This window comes from Hyla sarda, chromosome 1, assembly GCF_029499605.1.
Source record: "Hyla sarda isolate aHylSar1 chromosome 1, aHylSar1.hap1, whole genome shotgun sequence".
Taxonomy (NCBI): domain Eukaryota; kingdom Metazoa; phylum Chordata; class Amphibia; order Anura; family Hylidae; genus Hyla; species Hyla sarda.
In genome coordinates, this window is record NC_079189.1 from 190,056,943 (window position 1) to 190,079,032 (window position 22,090).

The window sequence follows — 22,090 nt, forward strand, 5'->3', positions numbered from 1 at the left end:
CTCTGGAGACGGATGTTGTGGATTTTGTGCGAGCCTGCACTGTCTGTGCCCGGGATAAGACTCCTCGCCAGAAGCCCGCTGGTCTTCTTCATCCTCTGCCTGTCCCCGAACAGCCTTGGTCTCTGATTGGTATGGACTTTATTACAGACTTACCCCCATCCCGTGGCAACACTGTTGTTTGGGTGGTCGTTGATCGATTCTCCAAGATGGCACATTTCATCCCTCTTCCTGGTCTTCCTTCAGCGCCTCAGTTGGCAAAACAATTTTTTGTACACATTTTTCGTCTTCACGGGTTGCCCACGCAGATCGTCTCGGACAGAGGCGTCCAATTCGTGTCAAAATTCTGGAGGGCTCTCTGTAAACAACTCAAGATTAAATTAAACTTTTCTTCTGCCTATCATCCTCAATCCAATGGGCAAGTAGAAAGAATTAACCAGGTCCTGGGTGATTATTTACGGCATTTTGTTTCCTCCCGCCAGGATGACTGGGCAGATCTTCTACCATGGGCCGAATTCTCGTATAACTTCAGAGTCTCTGAATCTTCCTCCAAATCCCCATTTTTCGTGGTGTACGGCCGTCACCCTCTTCCCCCCCTCCCTACTCCCTTGCCCTCTGGTTTGCCCGCTGTGGATGAAATATCTCGTGATCTTTCCACCATATGGAAAGAGACCCAAAATTCTCTCTTACAGGCTTCATCACGCATGAAGAAGTTTGCTGATAAGAAAAGAAGAGCTCCCCCCATTTTTTCTCCTGGAGACAAGGTATGGCTCTCCGCTAAATATGTCCGCTTCCGTGTCCCTAGCTACAAATTGGGATCACGCTATCTTGGTCCTTTCAAAATTTTGTGCCAGATTAATCCTGTCTCTTACAAACTTCTTCTTCCTCCTTCTCTTCGTATTCCTAATGCCTTTCACGTTTCTCTTCTTAAACCACTCATCATCAACCGTTTCTCTCCCAAACTTGTTTCTCCCACTCCTGTTTCCGGCTCCTCGGACATCTTCTCCGTAAAGGAGATACTGGCCTCCAAGAAGGTCAGAGGGAAAACTTTTTTTTTGGTCGATTGGGAGGGTTGTGGTCCTGAAGAGAGATCCTGGGAACCTGAGGACAATATCCTAGACAAAAGTCTGCTCCTCAGGTTCTCAGGCTCTAAGAAGAGGGGGAGACCCAAGGGGGGGGGTACTGTTACGCCGAGCGCTCCGGGTCCCCGCTCCTCCCTGGAGCGCTCGCTACACTCTCGCTACTGCAGCGCTCCGGTCAGATCCACTGACCCGGTGCGCTGCGATACCGCCTCCAGCCGGGATGCGATTCGCGATGCGGGTGGCTCCCGCTCGCGATGCGCACCCCGGCTCCCGTACCTGACTCGCTCTCCGTCGGTCCTGTCCCGGCGCGCGCGGCCCCGCTCCCTAGGGCGCGCGCGCGCCGGGTCTCTGCGATTTAAAGGGCCACTGCGCCGCTGATTGGCGCAAGTGGTTCTAATTAGTGTGTTCACCTGTGCACTCCCTATGTATACCTCACTTCCCCTGCACTCCCTCGCCGGATCTTGTTGCCATTGTGCCAGTGAAAGCGTTTCCTTGTGTGTTCCTAGCCTGTGTTCCAGACCTCCTGCCGTTGCCCCTGACTACGATCCTTGCTGCCTGCCCCGACCTTCTGCTACGTCCGACCTTGCTTCTGTCTACTCCCTTGTACCGCGCCTATCTTCAGCAGTCAGAGAGGTTGAGCCGTTGCTAGTGGATACGACCTGGTCACTACCGCCGCAGCAAGACCATCCCGCTTTGCGGCGAGCTCTGGTGAAAACCAGTAGTGACTTAGAACCGGTCCACTAGCACGGTCCACGCCAATCCCTCTCTGGCACAGAGGATCCACCTCCTGCCAGCCGGCATCGTGACACATGCCAAGACAAGTATTATAGATATAGGTGTAGATTTATATTATAGGTATACATTTTTAAGACATGAACGTTGTAAATATTAATGTTTTGTTTTCAGCCTTATATAGAAAACAATAGGAATTTAAAGGGATACTCCGCTGCTGTTGTTCCAAACGCTGAGCAGCAGAGTACATCTTTAAAGGGGTACCCTTTGGATAGGGGATAAGATGTTAGATCGCTGGGGACCCGCTGTTGGGGACCCCCGGGATCTCGGCTGCGGCACCGCGCTATCATTACTGCACAGAGAAGACTCGCTCCGTGCATACTGACGGGCAATACAGGGATCGGAGCATCGTGACGTAACGGCCCACCCCTCAATACAAGTCTATGGGAGGGGGCATGGTGGCCATCACGCCCCCTCCCATAGACTTGCATTAAGGGGGCGGGGCGTGACATCATGGGGGTGGAGCTGGGATGTCACGATGCTTCGGCCCCTGTATCGCTGGTCATTACGCACGGAGCGAGTCTGCTCTGTGCAGTAATGATAGCGGGGTGTCGCAGCCGAGAGCCTGGGAGTCCCCAGCAGTGGGACCCCGGGGATAAGATGTATAGGGGCGGAGTACCCCTTTAAGGTTGACAAGGGATGAAAAATAAAACTACATTTCCTTAAAGACAAATAATGCATCTTTATTCTTAATCATCCATTTACTTATGTAATATTCTATCCAGAGCATTAAACTGACGTGTTAGGGTATAGAATTAATCTAGCAATATTGGCTTTAAAGGGGTACTCTGGTGAAAAAGAATGTATTTAAATCAATTGTTGCCAGAAGGTTTAACAGATTTGTAAATTACTTCTATTTAAAAATCTTAATCCTTCCAGTACTTATCAGCTGCTGTATACTACAGAGGAAGTTCTTTTCTTTTTGAATTTCTTTTTGCCTGACCACAGTGCTCTCTGCTGACACCTCTGTCCATGTCAGGAACTGTCCAGAGCAGAAACAAATCCCCACAGCAAACCTATTCTGCTCTGGACAGTTCCTGACATGGACAGAGGTGTCAGTAGAGAGCACTGTGGTCAGACAGAAAAGATTCAAAGTTGTGCCCTATTCACAGCAATGCTCACGGTTATGAGACGTAGGCTGTACCGCGCATACTCAACTGGGGCTCGATGGGAATTTTAACATTGCATAGCACTGAACTCCCATAGTCAGTGAATGAAGCAGTGGCTGAGCTGACGTCATTTACACGAGTGACAATTGACATTAATTCCCATGATCGGTGGAAGCCACAGTGGTTGCACACCCAAGATAACTTTTAACAATATAACCCCTTTGTACGTGTCTTTGCTATTTAGGCCTCTAGACAGTGACCTTTACTAACACAGAATGATCTAGTGGAGTATTTGAAAATAGATGGATAAAAAACAGCCATGTGGCTAGTCATTTTTAGGCTGACCCTACCATATACACATTAAGATGAAAAATCCAGCATGGACAATCACTTTTTTGGCAGTAATCCATTTATCAGTGATTGTTTACCCCAGATTAGAAAAAGGAAATCCTCAACAATGGGCGAAATGGCCATTTGTATTCGCTTTTTTCTAATATGTATGGATAGGTGTTCTGAAAATAACTCCAACAAGAACCAAAAGGCCATCAACATATAAGTTATAAAATTCTAATGCTTTGAACACCAGCGCTATGGAAAAAGCTGTAACTGCTCAAACACCCTTCAATGGCTCCCTGTTAAACCATTAATTTATAAATGAAAAAATATGCAATTTTTATATAGGTGGTATTAGCGCTAATAAATATGCATTTATGTTGGTTTCCGGTATTGGAATATAATATAAAGTGTGTTGTCTCTATAGTATTTAAAGGGGTTATCCAGGAAAAAACTTTTTTTTATACATCAACTGGCTCCAGAAAGTTGAACAGATTTGTAAATTACTTCTATAAAAAAATGTTTAATCCTTTCAGTTGCTGGAGTTGAGTGGTTCTTTTCTGTCTCAGTGCTCTCTGATGACACGTGTCTCGGGAACTGTCCAGAGTAGAAGCAAATCCCCATAGCAAACCTCTTCTACTCTGTGCAGTTCCCGAGACAGGCAGAGATGTCAGCAGAGAGCAGTGTTGCCAGACAAAAAAGAACAACTCAACTTCAGCAGCTGATAATTATTGGAAGGATTAAGATTTTTAACTAGCAGTAATTTACAAATCCGTTTAACTTTCTGGAGCCAGTTTATATTAAAAAAAAAAGTTTTTTCCTGGAATACCCCTTTAACAGTTCAGCTTGATATATACCAGATGATTTTATTGCTGTAGGTTGCAATAAAGACATAATATTTATTAGGTAATTTTTTTTTAAGTCACCAGATAGTAAAAGTGCATCCCAAATAGGTGTGTAGGAAACAATAATGCTGCCGACCAGCAGATAGCTGGTAAACTGGTTTTAATTCTTAAAATTGGGCTAGATAGCACTCTGCAGTTGTAAATGTTCTACACAGGCCAATTTAAGCTGTCAGCCCCTGCAAGAAAAAGTAATAGGAAGCATAGTAAATGACCTTACCCATCCAGTATTATCAAAGACATTCATACTCACAATATTTATGTGGAGAGACCCTATAAAAGAGGGGGGGGCAAGGTCATAGTAGCTCTATATTGTAACCTACAATAGAATAATACGGCTGCTCAGATCTATACTTACAACTTGCGCCATGCAGTAGTTAAACAGTTGCTCCTGCAGTGGCAGGGGAACGGGAGGATCTCCCAGCAAACTGGTGTGGCTCGTGGTGAAGCCGGCGCCTAATGCACGCAGCCTCACTTCCGCATTATAACAGCATCCGGGCCGCTCACCTCCTGACGTCAGAGGAGGGGGTGGAGCTGCTGTCACAGAGTGCTCAAATTTCGGCGCTCATGTGCAAGATTATGCTGGGCGGAAGTAGGTGTGCCGTTCTGTATAAGCATCATGGCCATTTTGGTTTAAGGCAAAGGTAAGGGCATAAATCAGTAGACAAAACCATCACTCTTTTTCATATAGAACGTCAGGCGAAACTGTACAGAGTAGGAATTAGACAGCAAGGCTCACTATTGGCAATCCAAATACCAGTAATAGACTATGACAGCATTGCATAAAACTGGTTAACCCCTGCAGTGCCGAAACAGTCCAAAACTCCAAATAACAGCATTGTAACAAGCGGGTTATATCTGTGCGCTGCTTCTCCCTCCACGTCCGTTCCGCCACTAATAAAATCTGCACAATGTCTTTTTAGTGTATGGTCATGCGCTGAGAGACTGCCCCGGCCGGCGGCGTCTACAACCAGCTTCCGCACGATCTGAAGAATAGAGCAGGAGACCTCCGGTGGTGAGTGACGTCACTCCAGTTACCGACACGGGTCAAAAAGATCTAACACATTTCGGAAATTATGATTACCTTCCTCAGAGTGTACCCATTGGTCTCCAGCTTCTATTTATACTACAGGTCCCAGCAGGTTCCACATTATGGGCGGATCTATTTTGTCTAACGTCCGTTCCAAAAAGTCTCCGTTGTTACTAGCAGGTCTGCATATATCTAACGTGCGTTATTACTCTTATATGTTTATAGTTCTTATGTTTTACTACAGTACTCCATATGTTTAAATATTTTTCATTAATGCAATCACAAAGGGGGATTACTTATATAGTGAGGGTACATCTTATTTAGGCTACCTGTATCTAATAATTCAATCTGATTTTTATTAACAAATGCTGAAAATATTAAAACCAGTTCATAAGATACTTACTCTTTTTAAGACCATTTTTTGCGGCATTTGTTAATAAAAATCGGGTTGAAATATTAGTTATGCAAAAATATTTTTCTAATAGTCACCTTAAAAAATGTTCTGAAAAAACAATCACTAGTTCTAAGCTATATTGTTGCTTTATAGTCTTGCATCTCTGAAAAGACTCCCAGATGTTTTCAACTCTAAGGTTTAGATGCATGCAAGCCTTTTTGGCAGAAAGATCCCAAGATGAAAGCCTGTATTATTTTCCTAAGTAAGGCAGGCTGATACCTTTCCTTAATCACAAGTTACTTTAACCACAGAGACAGGGGCATGTAAGGATATCAAAGGAGTAGGGATACTTGCTGTTTAGGCTTTAGTTCAAGAGGATTTCTTGAAACTGTAAACATACTCATTTTACCATTTCTGAGTCAATCTTTGAGGTAATGCAATATGCCATGGATAAAGTACAAGAACCAGTCACTTTATAGGCTACTAACAATGTGAAAGGATACGCTGTAGTATAATGTTTTACTCCATGGATCATAAGAGAAAATATAAAAACAAACTTAAATAAAAGTCTTAAAATTGCTTTGTTTGAATGAAAAAAAAAATCTTCTAATGCACATCACAAAATGATAATGAATGTTTTTATTAAAAAACCTGAAAGACTTAAAGAGGTATTTTCATGATCAGCAATATTTGTAGGCCCTATAGAGAATGAATGTAGTGCTGATCTGCATGGATGCTTCCATTCCATTCATTCTGAGGACATGTACCCTACATTATCAGGATCAGTGGGGGTCCCAGCAGTTGGATTACAACTGATCTGCTAGGTGTTAGTGTTGAGCACGAATAATCGAAATGTGAATTTCGCAAATATTTAGAATATCGTGATATATAATCGTAATGACGAATATTAGTTTATTTTATGAGAATTTCTGTGAATATTTATGCGAAAATTTATGTGAATATCGGCACTTCCAGACTGGACACTGATCCCTCCCTTCTGTTAGGGGATATAATTGTGCATGCGCACTATGCGAATTTCATTACAAAATTTGTATTGAAAAAAAAAGAGAACAAACACAGTGAATATGCAAATTTCGCGAACATAGGAGGAATATTCCTCCATATATTCACAAAATATCGCAAATTCAAATATGGCCCCTGCCACTCATCACTACTAGGTATCCCTGCTGGAGAATATTGTACATATATACTGGAATGAAAAATTAGGAGATCACCTGTTTGAGCTTGTTGCAGCACTCAAACAATTGGAGTGTGGTTTATATTACAAAATTAAAATATGTTTGTTTACTATCTATTGGCTATGCTTTGTTATTTTAACCTAGTTAAGTAGTTATGACATGTAAGCATAAGATTATTGATAAAAATGACCAATCTGTTCAACGAGAACATGAAGTAGGCCATTCATTCAAAGCTTCCTTGGAATTAAATTTGCATATTAGTAATACAGATTTCAAGCCAGGATGCTTTCAAGGGATTGTCCAGTAAAAAAAAAAAATGCTTTAGTGCTGGCTAGGGGTGGTGTAAAAATAATAAACAAGCTATAGCCACCTCCTAAGGTTCTCCACATCAGCTAAACGCTCCCTGTCCTGTGCTGTTAACATAGTAACATAGTTAATAAGGTTGAAAAAAGACCAGAGTCCATCGAGTTCAACCTATATCCCTAATCAGTCCTTACTGACCCTCATACTAGAGATAAAAATTCCGTCCCGACTCCAAATATGGCAGTCAGAATAAATCCCTGGATCAACGTTCTGTCCCTATAAGTCTAGTATACATAACCTGTAATGTTATTACTCTCCAAAAATGCATCCAGACGCCTTTTGAACTCTTTTACCAAGTCCCCCATGACCACCTTCTCTGGCAAAGAGTTCTACAGTCTCACTGTTCTTTCAGTAAAGAACCCCCATCTTTGCTGGTGTAGAAATCTTCTTTCCTCTAAACGTAGAGGATGCCCCCTTGTTCTAGATACAGTCCTGGGTATAAATAGATCATGGGAGAGAGATGTCTGTCCCCTGATATATCTATATATAGTTATTAGGTCTCCCCTAAGCCTTCTTTTTTCTAAACTAAATAACCCTTATTCTGATAATCTTTCTGGGTACTGTAGTCCCCCCATTCCCCGTATTACTCTGGTTGCCCGTCTTTGAACCCTCTCCAGCTCCGCTATATCTTTCTTGTACACTGGTGCCCAGTACTGTACACAGTATTCTATGTGTGGTCTGACTAGTGATTTTTACAGTGGTAGAATTATTTCCTTGTCGTGGGCATCTATGCCCCTATTAATGCACCCAATGATTTTATTTGCCTTGGCAGCAGCTGCCCGACACTGGTCACTACAGCTAAATTTATTGTTAACTAAGACTCCGAAGTCCTTTTCCACGTCAGTCGTCCCAAGTGTGCTCCCATTTAATACATAATCCCAGCCCGGATTTTTCTTCCCCATGTGCATTACCTTACATTTATCAGTGTTGAACCTCATCTGCCACTTCCCAGCCCAAACCTCCAACCTATTCAGAGCGATTTGTAACAGTGCACAGTCCTTTATTGTGCTGACCACTTTACAGAGTTTAGTATCATCTGCAAAGATTACTACTTTACTATTCAACCCCTCTACAAGTTCTCCACTTCTTCCAGGATCTGTGTCATCCCGACCACACATGTCCTTCCCACTCATCCAATCAGTGAATCAGGTGGGACACTGTTGTGGTCACTGAAGGGCTGAGCTGGCCGTTCCTATGGGTTCAGGATGACACAGTACCCAGAAAGCGTCATCTATCCTCTAGGGTCATTGATTATGTTTAGCCAATTTGGCCGATTGTAACAGCCAATATGGACAAAATGTCAGAGTCATGATTGTTCACTAGATGTTTGTTCAATAGTAATATAGCCTTTACACTTGTTCGCATCATGCAATGTGATGCAATATGTTATTTTAATATTTTTTATATCAATTTTATCAAATTGACAACCACTAAATAAAAAGACTTGGTAATCCTGTTTTGAAAATTCATGTGAAGTCTAGCAAGAGCATTTTAAAGTTCCCCATAGGTAAGTTATGAGAAATTATATATAAACCCTAACAGTATAAATCTATTTCAAGGGCTTGTAGAGCAACCTCACTACAAAATCTGGCTTGACTGTGTGTCCCCACACACTCTGTAACTGGTTTTGGAGCAGGTAATATAAGCAATCTGTCTCTAGGCTCACAGAAAAGACTCATTGTATGATGTTACTTCTTATACTTCATTTCCTAGTGTCCCAGTTTGACCTTCTTAAGACATGCGTAACTGCATAACATTTTTTTTTTCATCCTTTAAATCCTACGACCAGTATTTCTAAACAGAACAGTAAATTTACTTGATAAAAATAACATACTATAGCTAAGTGGTGACTGGTTTTTACTATACATATCTGGATCCCAAAATACAACACAGCAATATTTATATAGTTAACCTTTGCCAACTAGCCGATAACGCAGTGATAAATCTCTCTTCTGTCATTGTTCTTGGCAGGTCAGATTTGTATGTTAATATCGGCTAGGTTTTGTTTTGCCTTAAATTGCTTTTGGGAACAGAAACTGCAAATTGCAGATATTGTCATCTAACAATTTTTGCCAGATGACACTGTGATAAGTTGCCCGTTTTCGATGACAAGGGATTGTGAAGGATGTCCGATTCTGTTTTCTGTCTCGGCCTTGTCGAGTTGTTTTCGGCACCTGTGACACTTAATAGGACTGACACACCCTCCAATTTCCCCCTAGTATTCCTGGAATCATGTTTGTAAACATTGTAGCCATGTGCGCGTCACCACGTGAGAAGGCGTCACAGTGACCTGGAATCTCCTATTCGTGGAGTCACCTCTGGCACCAATCTTAATGTAACATCGCCAGAAATCTTTAACTCACTCTCTCCTTGTCTATTCCTAGACTGGAGCCTAAAGAGTGGCAGCAGGTCTGTTAACATTAAGGAGGAACCTCCGCCACATTGTCAGTGACGTGCTGGCCTCTTTTGTTTCAGAGACCCTGTTGAAAACTCAGCTGTATCAATCTTGTTATGACTCAGCAGAATGGTAAGCTCATCTGAACAGCATCTAGACTCAGTTACAGCTGCACAATCTGAATTACCCTCAATGGTGTCATTCATGTCTGACGCATATTCCTACTTCTCTGACGACACCATTGACAGTTTTTTCTATCATGCCATAACACCCAAACCGTGGGTATAACACTGTATTAGTTGCCTTTTTAGTTTCAATGACATTTTTGGAGCAAAGGCTATGAAAGTTAATGGTAGCTTGTTTCAGCAGTGTATAAGAGGGCATATCAGGACACAGCAGGGAAGCTACTTTATGGATACATACAAAACCAATGTTAAAGAGTTACCGATAGTCTCTGAACTCTTGATCTAGCAAGTTAATAGTAACATGGTACAGCGTAGTTCAGGACAAGAAATATTTAACTCTTCTGATGCAAATGCATGCACATCCTACAAGTATAACCAATGTAGCAAGCAGAAATGCTGAAAATGCCAGTCTATGATGATAAAATACCAGGTTCTCACCGGGTGATTAACTCTCCTATTTAATCTCTGATCCCTGTTTCTAATACATTAATATGCAGAAAAAATACTTCCGGCAACTAATCATCTGTATGGCAGGAGCACAAGAAACATATTGCTATAACATGGTATCTAGACTGGGTAAACAATCCCCTCACAACAACCGTGTTTCATGGTGAGCGTTTTGTTTACAAATTCAAAATGTTTCTATGCCTTCCAATTTTATTACAGCGCAGCCAAAATTATTTATAGGCTCCAGGCAGAAAGGTTTGCTATCGCCAGTGCGTAGCGCAACAGCCACCAGACCTGTGTTTGAGAGACTTGTTAGAATCTATTTTTGGCTCACCGCAGATGACCTTTCTCTAAGTCACGGTGCTTGATATCGCTCACATGATTGTATAAAGACAGAAGAAATCTAAATTTGTGGTGGCTCAACCTATCCAGGGGAGCATGTTAGTCACAGCCCAGGTATTCTAGGAGACCTTACAAGCATCATAATGTTTTTGAATTCTTCTACCTAGAAACAGTTACGTAAATGTCCCTGAGAATTCTGGGTCGTCTTTTTGTAAACAGTGCAGACATGTGCGCGTATCACCCACGTGTCTCCCGGCAACACATCACATTAACTCTTTCTTCTTCCATGCAATGGACAGAAAGTTAAGAAATGGTGTCGGTGACAAAAAAAAACTTTTTCTGGGTCCGATAAATGACCTTTTGTGGGTACTTCAATTTAAATTTTACATGCATGGCCTGGGGCTATTTGTTTGCTTTTTAGTGTAGAAGAAAACAACGCAGTGTGGCTCTTATTTTCATATAAATGATGCTTACTATGTTTGACATAACATTGACACGTCACAGTAAATGCTCAACTTGTATTGTATTGTATTTTCTGTAAAGATTTTCTTGTTTCCCTAGCATAAAAAAATGATATCATGAAATGTCAAATAAAATATATATTTAGCAAAAAGTGAACTTCATATATAGTTGAGTTTTTAAAGGAAACCAACCAGAAGTTATCTACTAAAGCCTATTTAGTGAAACATTATTAATATTAAGGTACAGACCCCCATCTCCCCCATGAAAACATTATTTTAGGCCCCTTACAGTAGCCCATTACAATATAGTTTATAGAGGCCACCACAATACCTATAATAGATATGTTTTCTTCTTCTTTCAAATTGTGTTATTATGTGGTTGGTCAATACTATGTAGTACAGGAGTTTTGTAACTACAGGTTGGGGTACTACTAGTAAAATGGAACTTGGCCTAAAGTGGGAAGTGTAAAGTGACTTAAAAAAGGGAGAATTCAATATCTTCACACCCTCAACAAAGATGCAGGAAAGAAGGAAAACATCTACCAAGGAGGTCATTGACTTTATTAAAGCATTAAACTAATGGCTGACTGACTTTATGTATAGCTCAGAACTTTCATATCACTTAAAATTTTTAAGTCAAGCATACTTAGTTCCCTTTTTTTTTTTACATATATTTAAACTGGAAACAACTAAACTGCTTTGTGGGGTAATCCTTATCATAAGAAAAAATACTGCTTAATAAATGTTTACTATTAATGTATTTGAAATATAATACCTATTATTTCGTTCATATAAATTGAAGGAGTGGCCATTGACAAATAAATTGACACAGGTGGAATTGTGTTTTATTTAAGGGTTTGCTAAGCATAAAAATATAAATACAGTGAAACCTCTCTAAAAGACCACCTCTTTGAAAAGATCATTGCCTTATCTAGACCAGATTTTGTGAGAGATTTTAAGTCCACCATACATTATGCATAGTGAGAAATTTATTTGAGGAGACAGCCTCCATGGAAACCCATTTTAATGCAATTTTTGGTGGTCGTTTCAAAGAAGTTTCATTGTATTTGTCTCATTACTATATTAAATATTGTAATGAAAGTAACGCCCTGAGTAAAACTAATATTACATAACTCATATTAAGAATCATAGTATTATGTAATACCAGTCAAGCAACATCATGTTTCATTTAAAGAGCCACACGTGGAATTCAGACTCTTGCTTCTAGCACAATGCTCTGGCAGAGAGCCGCCCATTTCCAATAACCATTTTAGTCCAATGTATTTTTTGTATTTACTATAATATGTGTATAAATTCATATTTATATCACATATACATTACATATACATTACTAAAATCTTCTCTTTTAGATTATGACATTATTCACTCTATTTTTACTATGATTAAGGCTTTTGTCCAAAATATGTAGGCCATTTGTCTCTGTAGTCTATGTATGGACATCTTGTAATGGATTTCAAATAAGCCTGAAAGTTTTAGATGGAGGCCCTGCTGTGATGCTGGATATTTTCTTGTTGCTATTCATCTTTGCTATATTCTCTTACAGTTTGACTTCAATCTGTCTTATCCTGCAGAATTATTAACTAGAACTAGAGAATTTTACCTTATTCATTAATGAATTATACGTTGACATCTACAATTTAGCTATAAACAACAATTAACCAATTGACATGAGTAAACAGAGGTCCCTTTACCTATCATTTGGTATGTTGACATCTAACATGTTGCTTCTCTTTTTCCCAATTGGCAGACTTTGACTTCCCCTATTAACACTGAATTGTCAGGAATACTGCCAACATCTCTATATGCCAATATTTATTTTATGTGTATGGCTAGAAAATGTATGAATCAATAGGAATATTTATGAGGAAGCCACTATGTTTGCTCTCCTCATTGGCTTTTAGGAACAGGAATAGTATCTTTAAATTCGGAAGCTCACATACTTTAGAAATGTATAACAAACTACTTAGCATTATATGAAATAAATAAAGCTCAAAAAGTTATAAAGGATTTATGACAGACACTGAAAAGTCTCCCCGTCATAGACAACAATCTGTATAAATATTATTCAGAAATATTTTTCCATAAAACCATTGCAAAGTAAAAGATAAAAGAAAAAGACAAACAAAGCTGAGAAAGTATGGGCAATGCATACATAAGATCAAGTAAAGCATTTCATAATTTGACAAAAAGATACTTGAACTTTTAGACACAGAAATTGGACTGGCTGTTGTACTGCTTTCCTTAATGTGCTTCCAGTGAACATATACCATATGCATCGGTGAAATGAATTCACATACTTCATAAACATGCTGTGATGTCTGGATCTGTTTGGTGGCACCATGGGAAATGAGTGTATGTGGGAGAAGGTCTCCCCAATTGTGGAATAGTGTCTAGACAATGCTATTATAGTGTAGTCTAATAATACTGTTATACAGTACATACAATCTGATACTCTACAGCTCCCTAATTATACCACCATGTAATGTTCTATTAATAGTTCAATGGAAAACTATAAAGGAGTTTTTAGTGCAAAAATTATTGATGACCTCCTCTCAGGTTATCAATATCAGATGTGTCTACTACACCATAAGAACTAGTGCACATATAGAGGGACTCCAAGTTGTTCTCTCTGGAGAAAAAAGAAGGATGTTCTTCTGGTGCCTCAGAGGATGGTTTCCCAGTAATTCCCGGAATTACCGGGAAATGATCCTCAGAGGTGTCGGAAGGACAACTTGGAGTCCCTCTATATGTGTACTGTATTAAGGGACCACCATCTTTGATGATCGGGCATGGATGCCAGGCAGCCACAAGGAATCTTTTGAGAGTTCTTACACTTGAATACCAGTGTTGTGCCTGTTGCACAACATCACAAGATAGTGCCACCTCTTTTCCTTTTTTCTTTCTTTTTTATGTTCACACCATAAGAACTGTTATACCTATTTTCAATCCCAACTACAATGTTGCCAATCATTGGTGAATTCTTAGGGCCCTATTACATGGGGCGAATACTGGCCGAAGAGGATGATAACCACCCTTTGTGATTGGCTGGTAATCAGGCAACTTACAAGCAAATGCTTCAAGGTTTCGACAAATTTAAAAATCACTTTTTGTGGGCTGCACATCGCCCTGTGTAATAGAATATGGGTGGCCAACAAAAAACAGAAGAAAGGGCCCCAAGAATGATCCAGTAAGTCCTATATGAACTGTGTTACAGGCTCAGTAAACAAGCTTCCATCTAGAAGATCATGATTGTATCAGGCAGGAGTCTGGCAGTGTAATACTTAGTCAGTCCAATTTAATAGTCCAACTACATTTGACCCATGTTTTTTGCTAGTCCATCTAAAGTTATGCATCTTCATGGCTTTCAAGGTGCATTTTGGCGAGCTGTGGTTTGTGGATGGGGAAAAACTATATTCTGGAAGAATGCCTTTCATGTTATTATACACCACAATGAGACATAGGGATACTGTGAATCTGACTAAACAATTTGTGGTAATGTTTTGCAGAATTATTTCCAAAGACAACCATCGACATTCCTGTTTACTTGGCAGCTCTCTTTCATGAACATAAGGCTCTGTACAGTTTTATGCAAGTTTTCTTAAATCAGCTAAGGATACAGTTAACTAAAATGATTGCACAAATAGGAATTTTAACTCGAAATTAGAAAATATTCTACAAAATTGATGCTTTATATGTAGAGAAAAAGCTCAAGGATTACCAAAAGGCAGTCTTACGTGGTTAAAGAGGTTAAACTCAAACAGGTTATAAATTAAGGTTATATTTTTGCAGATTCCAGGTTTCGGATACAAGTTAAAGTGTATATTACAACAATGCACTTGTCATATCGACTCAGCTCAACTGTTAGCTAGACCGACCCTAAACCTAACAAACAACCATCCAAACGACCTCCGTCGTAACAAGCTTTGAGTTGGCGCATCTTGCCTGCTCTTTAAACAATGTTGACATGCCGGAGTCCAAGACCATGCGCACCGCATCAAGACTGTTTCAGTGCCCTGGCTAAGTGCCAAGAGTCATAGAAACAATGCCAATACTATACCTCATTAAAATAAAAAAATAACAAAAACAGGTTTAACTGCTGAGACCATGCATACATCCAGTGCAAATGTTACTGCTCTGTTCATGCTCACTATAAATCCAGGTATCAAAACCAAAATTTCAGCCTGGTCGCAGCCTACAACTTTGCATCATACATCAGAAGAATGAAAAAAGTAGAACGAGAAGTATTCTGAGTCATCTACATTCAGTTTTTCCATTGTAAGTTAAAATGTTATATTTTTACGTAGTAAACCAAATTCATAATATAAGGTATACATTATCATTTTAAAAGCAGGGGACAAACATTGCTTACTACCCATCTGCAGACACATTAGTTATACCCAATTGTAAACACAGATTCATTTTACACACCTTTCCACAGCTATTGTCTGGCCATTAAGGTTTAACTTTGCCAACATGTTACTAGTTCCCACATGGCTGTTACCTTCAATTCATATGGTAAGCCAAGGTTTATGATTGTCCCCTTTTGTCCCAATCTTTGCCAGTCTCAAATGAAAGTCCTACTGTATGTTGCAATACACATGTAAATATACAATTGAATCTGCATAGTTCCTCCCCACTATGCAGCACTGAAGACAGCCATTAAGATGCAAATAGAACAGCCTCCATTAGCTGGCAACAGGAAACAGATCTTTTAATCCCAGGGAATGGACAAAAAAGCCAGTGTTGGGAGATGAACTGGAGGTGCAGTTTTCTGAATGAATCTGTGCTGTGCCTTACCTCACATTTTATATGGTTCAGCCAAAGTGTGACGAAACCAACTGCATTGAAGAATTTCCTTAGGTGTCACAATGAACGGTCTACTGGTTCTGGAGGTTCCCTGTGTCTGTATTATCCATTTAAAATGGCACAGGCCACCTATGTCTCTAGTTAGCTTTATCCATTTTCTGTATGTGTGTATAACCATTAATTATGCCAAAGCATACAACCTCCCACACACATAGAATTATTTATGATGGACTATAACACTGTAATGATGAGGCGTAAACATTCACACATATCAAGTGATCATATACTGTTATCACATTCTTATCTGACCTGTCCTTTCCTTAAAGGTGCCAAAAGATCAACTACTGCTCTATAATGAAATCCAACAAAACATAACAAATCCCATTCTAATTGTTAACGAATGTCATACTTAAATATTGACATTTGGTCTTCTGTCACAAAACAAGAGAAATATAAACACAAGCTCCATTTTCTTTAAGGGTTGAATATGGGTTTTGATGTGACAATTAACAAAATTAACCAAAATGTATGTTCTTGGCTCTTATGTCTATGTCCTTTTGACTGCGCCTGCCTTTGTGTCTGCTTGTCATTCACCGGCTATGTAAAGGAAAGCTGATTCACCAGCAGCACAAAGGCAGAATGCAGCCTTAAAAAATGTCCAAGGTATGCTGAAAGACACAGACACATGCCGGGCAACAGAAAGAAAAATTGAGCAAGATGTCTCTTTCTAAAGTATGCTCTTATCTAGTCACATGGCATGTAGGCTGACCATATAAAATGTATGAGTTTAGCTGCACAGCACAAAAAAAGGAAAAAACATAAAAAAAAAAATATAAAAATTCTGCCTAAAGAATCAAACAAAAGACAAGTTTTAAAAATTCACATAAAACCTGGAACTGTAAATGAAAAGTGAATTACAGCAGAGTTGATTACTGTTTAGACCTTACTTTTTCATACACACAACAGGAAACATTGAGAAAACCATACGAGCACACCAAAAACTTACATGTTATAAATAGCAAGCTAAGGCAAGCACAAAGCATATTGCAGAAAGCATTCTGGAAGGACAGGAAAAAAAGCAGGGAAATAAAAGGCTCTTTATTATTTCAAAACTACACTTGTCAGCCATGTTGGAGAAGGATCAGTATTTTCTCCTCTTTATTCTTGCACACACTGAACAAATAGAGGTGTCTCCCAGGCTGGGAGAAAGAAATAGGGAAGAGAGAGATAGGGAAGGACGTATGGGCATAAATATAGCACTCTGACCTCTTAAATGTCCCTCTGCCTTGCAGAAATCCAGCAAACACAGTCTGGTCTCCTTTCTAACAAATCCTAAAGGGCAGCCATCTTGCTTCCTTCTGCTCCTCTACGAAAGCAGACTAGCCTCCACATCAATATTCATGGGGCAGTTTGACGTCTGCTCTCATCACTTGATGAAGCCCCGGTGTTGCTGTTCACTGTTCCAAAGGGTGGACGTGACTGGCATGTGAACCAACCCCAAAGTAGTGTCTGCTGACAAGGAGCTCTGCCTGACTGCTAGCTTGGGTAATGTAAATCAGTTCCCTACTCAGGGCTTCCCACATAAAGCCTCACATTTTTTTTGGCTGTACAATAGTAAGCAGAAGCCTGGGTTGCATTGAAGCTGTGGAGTGGATCACGCTGCTATTCTGGCTCATTCCTTGCTTGCTCTTCAGCTTCACAGACACTGCCTCCAGCTACAGCACAGCAAACTGCCTTCTGTCATGCAGAGAGAGGGGGAAGGAATTTGCAGGCAAGATTAGATAGCTGATTTTCGGAATATCACATTACAGTACAATGCTCTTGCTCTAGTTCCTCCTTTGCATCTCCCCCTTTCAGCTCCTCTTACACACACATTTCAACATTTCCTTCCAGCCGCCGCTCTGCAAATATTACCGAAGTCCACTTTTTAGTATTTGCATTCATTTCTTTGTGGCTACCTAGTTGGAGAACTTAAAACACTTAGCTTGTAAAAGTTAAGTCAAGACTGGTCAACCTCTTGTTTACACTGACCATGTGAACTGCAAAGAGCTTGACACATGCTCCCTAAGTCTTACTATGCAGCCACCCCGTGACACAACAGCTGACGCATGCCGGTGACAAAGTTTGTTTTCCGATATTATGTGATGACACACTTTCTATTATTATGCAGTGAATGGGCTTTTTCCATGGCAATTTTTTTAGTCATTCTCTACCATCTCATATGCATATTCTCAGGACAAGAGAGAGAACAAATACTATTTCATACAATGGACCGCTAATAGACTCTTCAATCAATCCGTGAAGTAATCGCTCCTCCTCGTTAGTCATTCAGATTGGATCATAACACTGTTCCCCCAACAAAACCTTCAAAACCTGTTTATCTGTACACAGTGGATTCCCACAGAAGATGATAGGTACTGGAGTATACTACTTACTATGCTGGTCTTTATACAAGAACAGACTGAAACTTGATCCTGCCCACTCATCTTACAAATACACTAACCACCCCCTGAACTTTGACCAAACCAGAAGAGGAAGTAAGCAAATGAAGGCACTGAAAGTGTTAAATAATTCACATAGTGCCATTGTTTTAGAAAGTACTTTGCTAAGTTAAAGACAGAACAAGCGATGTGTGTACAAAAGCAGGTATGGGGCAGTGGACTAACAGCCATCCTCTACACAGCCTATATTAGGAATTACCATGACAATACAGTAATGTTTAAAGCATCAAAGGCCTTTGTCACTTAATCAGTAGAAACATATGTGTTTGTCAGGCTTCCTCCTGGTAGCAGAACTTTCTAGATGACTCTGTTCAGATCGTAAAATGGCAGTATAAAGCTAAGTTTATATTAAGTTTTTTAACCCCTTAAGGACCCAGCCCATTTTCACCTTAGGACCCGGCCTATTTTTGCACATCTGACCTTTTTCACTTTAAGGACTGAGACCTTTTTTGCAATTTTGACCACTGTCACTTTATGTATTAATAACTCTGTGATGCTTTTACCAATTATTCTGATTCCGAGATAGTTTTTTCGTGACATATTCTACTTTATCACAGTGGTAAATTTTCGGCATTACTTGCATCCTTTCTTGGTGAAAAATCCCCAAATTTCATGAAAATGTTGAAAATTTAGCATTTTTCTAACTTTGAAACTCTCTGCTTGTAAGGAAAATAGACATTCCAAATAAATTATATATTTATTCACATATACAATATGTCTTCTTTATGTTTGCATCACAAAGTTGACATGTTTTTACTTTTGGAAAACATCAGAGGGCTTCAAAGTTCAGCAGCAATTTTCCAATTTTTCCCAAAACTTTCAAAATCGGAATTTTTCAGGGACCAGTTCAGTTTCAAAGTGGATTTGAGGGGTCTTCATATTAGAAATACCAAATAAATGACCTCATTATAAGAACTGTATCCCCCCAAGTATTCAAAATGACATTCAGAAAGTGTGTTAACCCTTTAGGTGTTTCACAGGAATAGCAGCAAGGTAAAGGACAAAATTCAAAATCTTCATTTTTTACACTCGCATGTTCTTGTAGACCCAGTTTTTGCAATTTTACAAGGGGTAAAAGGAGAAAAAGCATCCCAAAATTTGTAACTCAATTTCTCTCGAGTAAGGAAATACATCATATGTGTATGTGAAGTGCTCGGCGTGCGCATTAGACGGTTCAGAAGGGAAGGATCAACAATGGGATTTTGGAGAGTGAATTTTGCTGAAATGGTTTTTGGGGGGCATGTCACATTTAAGAAGCCCCTATGGTGCCAGAACAGCAGAAAACCCCACATGGCATACCATTTTGGAAACTACACCCCTCAAGGCATGTAACAAGGGGTCCAGTGAGCCTTAACACCCCACAGGTGTTTGAAGACTTTTCGTTAAAGTTGGATGTGTAAATGAATTTTTTTTTTCACTAAAATGCTGGTTTTCCCCCAACTTTTACATTTTTACAAGGGGTTATAGGAGAAAATGCCCCCCAAAATTTGTAACCCCATCTCTTCTGAGTATGGAAATACCCCATGTGTGGACGTCAAGTGCACTGCGGGCGCACTACAATGCTCAGAGGAGAAGAAGTCATATTTGGCTTTTGGAAAGCAAATTTTGCTGAAATGGTTTTTGGGGGGAATGTCACATTTAGGAGGCCCCTATGGTGCCAGAAGAGCAAAAAAAAAAAAAAAAATAAATCATGGCATACTATTTTGTAACCTACACCCCTCAAGGAACGTAACAAGGGGTACAGTGAGCCTTAACACCCCACAGGTGCTTGACAAATTTCTGCTAAAGCTGGACATGAAAATGAAAAATTGAAAGATTTTTTTCACTAAAATGCTGGTTTTACCCAAAATTTTTCATTATCACAAGGGGTAATGAGAAAAAGCCTCTCAAAATTTGTAACCACAACTTCTGAGTATGGACATACCCTATATATGGATGTAAAGTGCTCTGCAGGCAAACTACAATGCTCAGAAGAGAAGGCGCGCCATTGAACTTTTGGAAAGAGAGAATTTGATTGGAACTGAAGTCGGGGGCCATGTGCATTTACAAAGCCCCCCGTGGTGCCAGAACAGTGGACCCCCCCCAAATGTGACCCCATTTTGGAAACTACACCCCTCACAGAATTTAATATGGGGTGCAGTGAGCATTTACACCCCACTGGCATTTGACAGATCTTTGGAACAGTGGGCTGTTCACAGACCACTGTTCCAAAAATCTGTCAGACGCCTGTGGGGTGTAAAGGTTCACTGTACCCCTTATTAAATTCTGTGAGGGTTGTAGTTTCCAAAATGGGGTCACATTTGGGGGGGGACTGTTCTGGCACTATGGGGGCTTTGTAAACACACATGGCCTTCAATTTCGTACACATTCTCTCTCCAAAATCCCAATGGCGCGCCTTCTCTTCTGAGCATTGTAGTGTACCTGCAGAGCACTTTACATCCACATATGGGGTATTTTCTTACTCCAAAGAAATGGATTACAAATTTTGGGGGGATTTTTCCTATTCTCCCTTGTGAAAATGAAAAATTTAGGGTAACACCAGCATTTAATTTTTTTTTTTTTTCTTTTTCACATCTAACGAAAATTCGTCAAACACCAGTGGGGTTTTAAGGCTCACTTGTTACATTCCGTGAGGGATGTAGTTTCCAAAATGGGGTCACATGTGGGAATTTATTGTTTTGCATTTATGTCAGAACCGCTGTAAAATCAGCCACCCCTGTACAAATCACCAATTTAGACCTCAAATGTACATAGTGCGCTCTCACTCCTGGGCCTTGTTGTGTGCCCGCAGATCACTTTACGCCCACATATGGGGTAGTTTTTTCCTTTCACCCCTTGTGAAAATTAAAAGTATGGGGCAACACCAACATGTTATTGTAAAACTTTTTATTTTTTTACACTAACATGCTAGTGTAGACCCCAACTTTACCTTTTCATAAGGGGTAAAATGAGAAAAAGCCCCCCAAAATATGTAAGGCAATTTCTCCCAAGTACGGAAATACCCCATATGTGGCCCTAAACTATTTCCTTGAAATACGACAGGGCTCCAAAGCGAGAGCTCCATGCGCATTTGAGGCCTATTTTGGGGATTTGCATCCACCACCAAAATACCCTACGGCAGTGTTTCCCAAACAGGGTGTCTCCAGCTGTTGCAAAACTCCCAGCATGCCTTGATAGTCAGTGGCCATCCGGCAATACTGGGAGTTGTTGTTTTTCAGCAGCTGGAGGCTTTGTTTTGAAAACAGTGCCGTACAAGACGATTTTTTTATTTTTATTTGGGGGACTGTGTAAGGGGTATATGTATATGTAGTGTGTAGCCCTTGTAGTGTACCCTGTACATTCACATGGGGGGGGGAAACCTACAGCTGTTGCAAAACTACAACTCCCAGCATGCACTGGCAGACCATACATGCTGGGAGTTGTAGTTATGCAACAGCTGGAGACACATTGGTTGCGCAACACTGAGAGTTTGTTACTTAACTCAGTGTTTTGCAACCAGTGTGCCTCCAGCTGTTGCAAAACTAGAACTCCCAGCATGTACAGTCTCTCAGTGCATGCTGGGAATTGTATTTTTGACAACTGGAGACTTACTGGTTGTGAAACACTGAGTTAGGACACAAACTCTGTTTCACAACCAATGTGTCTCCAGCTGTTGCAAAACTGCATGCATTGACAGTCAAAGGTCATGCTGAGAGTTGTAGTTTTGCAACAGCTGGAGGCACACTGCTACA

At 40.2% G+C, this 22,090-nt stretch overlaps 1 protein-coding gene across 4 annotated transcripts in view; it reads right to left on the reverse strand.

Annotated features, from left to right (window-relative positions):
• Positions 1-22,090, reverse strand: part of TET2 (tet methylcytosine dioxygenase 2) — a 144,203-nt gene that overhangs the window by 83,257 nt on the left and 38,856 nt on the right. The window contains exons 1-2 of one of the 4 annotated variants that reach the window (XM_056566200.1): positions 17,125-18,732; positions 16,865-16,916 (exon numbers count right to left, since the gene is read on the reverse strand). The exons of 2 other annotated variants lie outside the window; for them this stretch is intronic. The gene's annotated coding sequence lies outside the window, so the exon portion shown is untranslated. Of the gene's footprint in view, positions 1-16,864; positions 16,917-17,124; positions 18,733-22,090 lie in introns of those variants that run through there. One more of the 4 variants, XM_056566192.1, reaches the window with a different exon arrangement.